The sequence below is a fragment of the Rhinichthys klamathensis genome, unplaced genomic scaffold, assembly GCF_029890125.1.
Source record: "Rhinichthys klamathensis goyatoka isolate OS25496 unplaced genomic scaffold, OSU_Roscu_1.1 h1tg000234l_1, whole genome shotgun sequence".
NCBI classification, from domain to species: domain Eukaryota; kingdom Metazoa; phylum Chordata; class Actinopteri; order Cypriniformes; family Leuciscidae; genus Rhinichthys; species Rhinichthys klamathensis.
Genome location: NW_026606757.1, coordinates 1,186,796 through 1,194,784, shown reverse-complemented (window position 1 = coordinate 1,194,784; position 7,989 = coordinate 1,186,796). Strand labels below are relative to the sequence as shown.

General features: G+C 43.9%; 1 pseudogene; it reads right to left on the bottom strand.

Moving 5' to 3' along the window:
- Window positions 1-7,494: 7,494 nt before the first annotated feature.
- On the bottom strand, window positions 7,495-7,611 carry LOC130099704 (5S ribosomal RNA; annotated as a pseudogene).
- Window positions 7,612-7,989: the final 378 nt, after the last annotated feature.

The following is a 7,989-nucleotide window of genomic DNA, read 5'->3' as shown; positions in this document are numbered from 1 at the left end:
CTAATCATCTGAATCAACTAATTAACTCTAAACACCTGCAAAAGATTCCTGAGGCTTTTAAAAACTCCCAGCCTGTTTCATTACTCAATCATGGGTAAGACTGCCGACCTGACTGCTGTCCAGAAGGCCATCATTGACACCCTCAAGCAAGAGGGTAAGACACAGAAAGAAATTTCTGAACAAATAGGCTGTTCCCAGAGTGCTGTATCAAGGCACCTCAGTGGGAAGTCTATGGGAAGGAAAAAGTGTGGCAAAAAATGCTGCACAACGAGAAGAGGTGACCGGACCCTGAGGAAGATTGTGGAGAAGGACCGATTCCAGACCTTGGGGGACCTGCGGAAGCAGTGGACTGAGTCTGGAGTAGAAACATCCAGAGCCACCGTGCACAGGCGTGTGCAGGAAATGGGCTACAGGTGCCGCATTCCCCAGGTCAAGCCACTTTTGAACCAGAAACAGCGGCAGAAGCGCCTGACCTGGGCTACAGAGAAGCAGCACTGGACTGTTGCTCAGTTTTGCATGTCATTCGGAAATCAAGGTGCCAGAGTCTGGAGGAAGACTGGGGAGAAGGAAATGCCAAAATGCCTGAAGTCCAGTGTCAAGTACCCACAGTCAGTGATGCTCTGGGGTGCCATGTCAGCTGCTGGTGCTGGTGCACTGTGTTTTATCAAGGGCACGGTCAATGCAGCTAGCTATCAGGAGATTTTGGAGCACTTCATGCTTCCATCTGCTGAAAAGCTTTATGGAGATGAAGATTTCAGTTTTCAGCACGACCTGGCACCTGCTCACAGTGCCAAAACCACTGGTAAATGGTTACTGACCATGGTATTACTGTGCTCAATTGGCCTGCCAGCTCTCCTTACCTGAACCCCATAGAGAATCTGTGGGATATTGTGAAGAGAAAGTTGAGAGACGCAAGACCCAACACTCTGGATGAGCTTAAGGCCGCTATCGAAGCATCCTGGGCCTCCATAACACCTCAGCAGTGCCACAGGCTGATTGCCTCCATGCCACGCCGCATTGAAGCAGTCATTTCTGCAAAAGGATTCCCGACCAAGTATTGACTAATGAGTGCATAACTGAACATAATTATTTGAAGGTTGACTTTTTTTTTTTTGTATTAAAAACACTTATTTTATTGGTCGGATGAAATATGCTAATTTTTTGAGACAGGAATTATGGGTTTTCATGAGCTGTATGCCAAAATCATCAGTATTAAAACAATAAAAGACCTGAACTATTTCAGTTGGTGTGCAATGAATCTAAAATATTTGAAAGTTTAATTGTTATCATTACATTATGGAAAATAATGAACTTTATCACAATATGCTAATTTTTTGAGAAGGACCTGTATGTGAAGCAACACATTGAGACGCGTTAACGCCCATAAACTCTGAAAATACTATATTTTTTAGTCAGATTAATCTACTGTCGTCTTGCGCGGCTATATGAGGAACAATCCTGGGACATTTACCACAGAACAAGTGCTGGTTTATTTTCACTTCGAGGATGAGCAACAGATTCAGCTGAGAAGTAAGTGTTTTATGCAAGTGCTTTGTTCTAATCGCGATATAGAATAACGTTAGTGTCTGTAAACGGAAAAATAGCATACTGTTTAAATGTGAATCATGTTTGTGTGTGTGTGTGTGTGTGTGTGTGTGTATGTGTGTGTGTGTGTGTGTGTGTGTGTGTGTGTGTGTGTGTGTGTGTGTGTGTGTGTGTGTGTGTGTGTGTGTGTGTGTGTGTGTGTGTGTGTGTGTGTGTGTGTGTGTGTGTGTGTGTGTGTGAATAAATTAATGAATGAATGAATTAACGCACAGATACGCACTGTTACAGACTAAATAAAAGACAACATTTCGACTAGTTTTGGATAAAGATTTTACTCTAAAATAGACATCAAATAAGCTTTTGTTAGGAGTTTTTGCTCATATGTTAAATATATAGTATGTTTTGTCAATAAACTAATCAACTAAGATGTTAAAGTGTTTGTTCCAATGCAAGCTATATCAAAATAATGAATCCTCAACTTTGAAATATGTATGATCAAACTAAGACATTTATGGAAAAAGACCATTTTCTTTTCAAGATGTTTCCAACTCTAACTTTGAACTGAAATAAAACCATGTCTATATGGTGAAGGGTGTGTGATAGAAGTGTCCAGACGTATGCACCCTGTATTTTAAAGAAGAACATTTAATTATTTGCGATACATTATTCATTCACAAAGAATTCATTATTCATGTCCCTAAAGGTTGGAGTTTTCCTCATTTTTTAGTTAAGGCATTAGGATTTTTTATTCCTCTTTTTAGTCAACTTTAGCATGGGTATGTCCACTTATTCTAAGCAGTGTGTGTGTGTGTGTGTGTGTGTGTGTGTGTGTGTGTGTGTGTGTGTGTGTGTGTGTGTGTGTGTGTGTGTGTGTGTGTGTGTGTGTGTGTGTGTGTGTGTTGTAAATAAATCCAAACAGTCTAAAAGCCATTCTTTTTTAAATCTCATCATTCTTTGTGCAAGGCTCCTGATAATGATATGGCCTGATAGCATCTAATAGGGCCATTATGGGAGGGTCTTTGTCTTTCTCAGGTGTGGAATGCCACACATATTAATGAGAGATCACGCCTCCTCGCATAAAGCTTTCTCAAACAAAACACGTCATTAAAAATGTAAAAGACTTTATTGACTTATCTGAATGAGTAGTCAGGATGATTCTCACATAGTTTTGGAGCAAATATTCTAGACTATGTGATACAATTTTCAAAAGTCTTGTGAAGAAATAATCAATATGTGTTTTGTGGTCTTATTTCAGCAACTTTCATTTTTATTTTTTTCAATAACCACGCATAAACATTATTCTCTTAAAAATACAAACATGTACATTAGGGTGCATCAAAAAACACAATTCTTGAATTTTGATATGGCTGGGTCCTAAAAGTGTTCCAATATATGTAGAAACAACAAATGCAAAATATTTTTCCAGTACATGATGATTTAGGGGTGCCACCGCACATCTGTTTTTGTTGGATAAAGTGGTTAACAGTGCTCAATGGTCGCCATTGAGATCTGAGGTAAACAATACTACAGCTCAAGAAATCTGAGGTGATCTTTCTGTTTGAGGTGATCTTTCTGTGTTTGGTATGTATTATTACATATTACTATCATATCTGGAATTGTATCTTTGTATACTTATTTATCATAAGTCATTTAAGTCATATTTATAGGTATTTGGTGCTCATTACATCTAGCTAACGTTAGCTAGCAACAGTTTGCTAACTACAGTTAGCTATCTATGTTAGCTAAGCTATTAAGCTTAACATCAACAGTATTCTAGAGTGGACAATGTCATATTCACAGTATAGATGACTCATGTTTATTGAGAGTAGCATTGTAGTTGGTGGTAAACTTAGTCAATGCTAACAACAAGCTGCGGAAAATCGCCCAGGCCAATCGCTCCAGTGAGACTACAGCGAAACAATTGGAGAAAATGGAGTGCAGACTTGATGCCACATTTCCACTGTGGCCTCCAAATGTTGAAAAGCTGATTGATAACCCAGAAGACCTAGCTTTCTTGGCCAGCATGAAGAAAGAGAGAGTGGCCACATTTGGGGCCGGTTTCACAAAGCTATTTTAGACCGGTCTATAGTGTTAGACAAGTCTAAAATTTGCTCATAGACTAGTCTAATGCAAGTTAGACTGTTTCACAAAAATAAAGACTGACTTAATTTAGACCAAAAAAATTAGACGCCTTCCCCCCCAGGCTAACTTAGGTCTAGGACTCTGTTACCTTGGCAACCAACAGTAACAATCAGTTACATTACAAACAGCCAAAAGCAAAGGGAAAATGGCCCTTTCCAAATTAAACATTTCATCTTGTTACTACATTCTCTGCTAAATTTCCCAAGTAAAATGTCCTTGTAACTGTTATACTACTCCAACAAACATATATTTTCCGCTGGGGTAAACTGCACTGAGCGGATGAATGCGCTTACTCGATCCGCCATGTTTTTTGTTTTGAAAAGTGTCTTATTTTACCCAGAATGCATTGCAGTGTAGTCCTACTTAAGATAGTCAGAGTCTTAAGCGCTTTGTGCAATGGTCTGATTTAGATGTCTATGTGAAGTCTGACTATCTACTATATCTAAGCCATAGTCAAAGTCTATCTTTGTGAAACCGGCCCTTGGTGTATTGGACAAAAAGCTGCAGCTCAAGAGGCGAGAGGAGCGTCAAGCTGCCGCAGCAGCCAGGCAGTCCCGCTGTGAAAAGGAGCTGGAGGAGATGACGGCAATGTCCAGCTTGGAGTCGGAGAGTGATGAGGAGACAGAGGAGGATACTAACACAGTCTATCCACCATCTGAGGGCGAACCATCCCACAAGCATAAGAAGACTGGACAAACGTCTTCATTCCACATGACATCCTTAGCCGACCAAGTGTCGTGTCTCTGGCTACAAGGTTGAAGATGTCACCAATGCAACAGGCTGCCTTCACACGTGGCCTTGTTGCAGAGTCAGGCAGTGAATGTACACATCTCTCTGCATCTTACGCAAATGCTAACCGAGCAAGACGCCAAGTGCTGGAGACAATCAGTGAGGAACAGCACAAGCAGTGGACACCACCTCCATTGTGCACCCTACACTGGGACAGTAAGTTAACACAGATGCTCAGCAATGTGCGCCAGTTGGAGGTGCGTTTTACAGTAGTGGTTGGAGATACAGAGCGGCTGAAACTGCTTGGTGTCCCAGCGTATAAGAAGCAGACCAATGAGGCATGTGGAATGATCATTGCCCGGTTGACACAACATGGCATTTGACACCACTGCGTCAAACACCGGCCATCTCACAGCAGCCTGCATTGCCATACAGCTCTCACTGGGTCGACCACTGCTTTGGTCTGGGTGCCGGCACCACATTGGTGAGGTCCTCCTGAACCAGGTTTTCACAGTGAGATCAATGTACGTGCAATGAACGTGGTCAATGACTGTGTCCCGATCGTGGCGTCAAGCTCACATCCGACTTCGTCGCAGTGTCAAGGAAGGAGCAGAATGTGAAGGAAAGAATGTGCTGCAGGCAGTTGAACATGACCGCAACATACAGCCAAACCTTCGCCACTGCAAACGCAAACCAATCCCTAGCCAATCCCTGAATAGGACGGTTACTTTTGGGTGGCGGGTGGGGAGACATTTCTGGGGGAGACGCACTGGTTAGGTTCAGAGTTCAGGTTCCATTTCCTCTCTCTTTGTCCCTGGTGATGTTGCTCAGTGGAGCAGACTCTGGCACAGACTGAGCAATTAAGTTTAAAATTTAGTTAGTGTCAGCTCTTACCATTAGGCCCTGTTAGTTGCCAGTGAGTTAGCCACTAGACATCCATCCGACATCCATCCATGCTGCACAAAATTCAGGGTAAGGCCACGTGAACATGTCCCATTGACCTCCATTCATTTTGTCTATAGGACAAACAACTTTTACTTTTATAACCCTATAGAATATGTTACTGTTTAAAAGTTCACAGTACTCAACATTCCCAGGTCAACCTTTTGGCAATTAGACTAAAAATTGAAATTTCGCCAAAGTTCATGTGTTAGGTGGCACCCCTAAATCTCAATTGAATTCCTTAAAACTTTGCAAAAGTCATTTTTATGTTAATTGGAACAAAATGCAATGCCAGCCAAATTGACATTTTGAAATTAAAATTTCCCATTTAAATTTGATGCACCCTAATGTACATACATGTTGCTCACATATCATGGTAGCCCCGTTTGTGCTATATAGAGTGAATTTACACCTTTGCCATTAACATGTTTATAAATAACTGAAAAAAGCACAAATGTCAGTGCATGTCAAAACATCCCAAGGGCCCCAAAAACACCCTGGTCCCCAGAGGGTTAATCATTAAAAATAAACACATTTTTGAGTTTAACAACAAACACAGCACAAAACACAGCTATACAGCATAGTTCAAAACAATAATAATTAATCATTTCTGAACATTGACTCTCAGTCTTTATTCACCTTTTTCTCATGGTTTCTCACTAGAATTCATAAAAGTATAGAATAGAATAGCATGGTTCTAATAGGGGCACATTGTAACAGTGTTCCCTTTCAGTCGAGAACGTCAGACGTAGTCGAATTCGACTGAATGGGATCCCGCCAGGGAGCCAGTCAGCTTCGAGTACTATTGAACGAGCCAATGGAATTGGCGTGCTTGATTTGCATCACACACTCCACCCCTGCGGTGTGGTTATAAATACGGAAGTGGATGCACGCTCTAGTTGCCTTTCGCTTCGGAGCCGATCGTTTGATGTCTCTGAGGAGTGCTGATGTTTACAACGAGCGAGTGTGTCGGTGTTCTTCTGGAAGACTCTCCCAGTGCTGGTGGTTTCTACAGCACGAGTGCAGCGGTGATCGCGAGCTTTGAGCTCTCAACTACTGTTTTAAGAGCAACAAATTTCTAAATGTTTGTGTGTGTTTACGGCTGGTTAGAGGGCGGAAAAGTGAGTGCTTCACTGTTTCAGTTCACTGTTCAGTGTTGCCGCGGTCATTCCCCTGTGTGCTCCGGCACTGGTGATGGGTCCTATTTCCTAAAAGAGCAACACGGGTGCGTTTGCGTCTTTTTCAAGATGTCATTCCACCTGTGCTTTTCTGGATGCGGTCGTTCCCTGTTCCTCTCTGACGGTCACAATTGTTGCATCACGTGTTTGGGCTTACAGCACGCTGAAGCAGCTTTTGTGGACGGTTCATGTTCCCATTGCAGGAATATGACTGTCGCGGTGTTGAGATCGAGACTCGCCTTTGTCCACGAAGCTGGAGTCCCCATTACCATGCCCCACCCCCGGGTGCCGCGTGGGATGGGTGATCGGAGGATAGTGATGGATGTCTCACCCGGTAACCATTCCCGGTGGGTTCCTCACTCCTCCATCACACCGCAGCCAATGGAATTCCTGTTGAACGTGCTGGTCCCTCTGTAATGGACCGATCAGCCATTTCAATTGGGGTTCCCCCAGAGGATAAGATGTCGATTGCAGCATCGGAGGGTAAGCTGGCCTCTGGAGATAATAATAATAATAATAATTCATTACATTTATATAGCGCTTTTCTCGCCACTCAAAGCGCTTTACAGAAGGGGGAATCTCCTCAACCACCACCAATGTGCAGCATCCACCTGGATGATGCGACGGCAGCCATATTGCGCCAGAACGCCCACCACACACCAGCTTACTGGTGGAGAGGAGACAGTGATGAAGCCAATTGGTATATATATATGGGGATGATTAGGAGGCCATGATGGACAGAGGCCACTGGGCAAATTTGGCCAGGATGCCAAATGCCAAACTCTTTCAAAAGACATCCTGGGATTTTTTGTGACCACAGAGAGTCAGGACCTCGGTTTAACGTCTCATCCGAAGGACGGTGCTCTTTGACAGTATAGTGTCCCCGTCACTATACTGGGGCGTTAGGACCCACACAGACCACAGGGTGAGCGCCCCCTGCTGGCCTCACTAACACCTCTTCCAGCAGCAACCTGGTTTTCTCAGGAGGTCTCCCATCCAGGTACTAACCAGGCTCAGCCCTGCTTAGCTTCAGTGGGCAACCAGTCTTGGGCTACAGGGTGATATGGCTGCTGGCTTAATGACGACTCGGCTGCATTATCTCCCTCTGGGAGTGTCCCGAACTATGCTGAAACGGGCCACCGAGGATGCCGGGCTCGAGTTGAATCCTCCACCGTGTCCCGCTCAGTCTTGGTTGGAGGATTGGTATCTTGGGGCGGGCCCCGCTGGTTTTCAGCTCGTCGCCCCAGTGTCTTTCTTTCCCGAAGTGCATAGAGAGCTTACCAGGTTGTGGACTGCACCTTTCTCTGCCAGAAACTGCCTGAAAAGTTTTTCCCCCTCACTACCCTTGATGGAGGAGCGGTGAAGGGATTGCGAGGCTATCCCTCCAGTGGACAAGTAAATGTTGTGCACCACACTCAGACCCTGCTTCGGGCCACCTTCGGGCCTTCTGAGC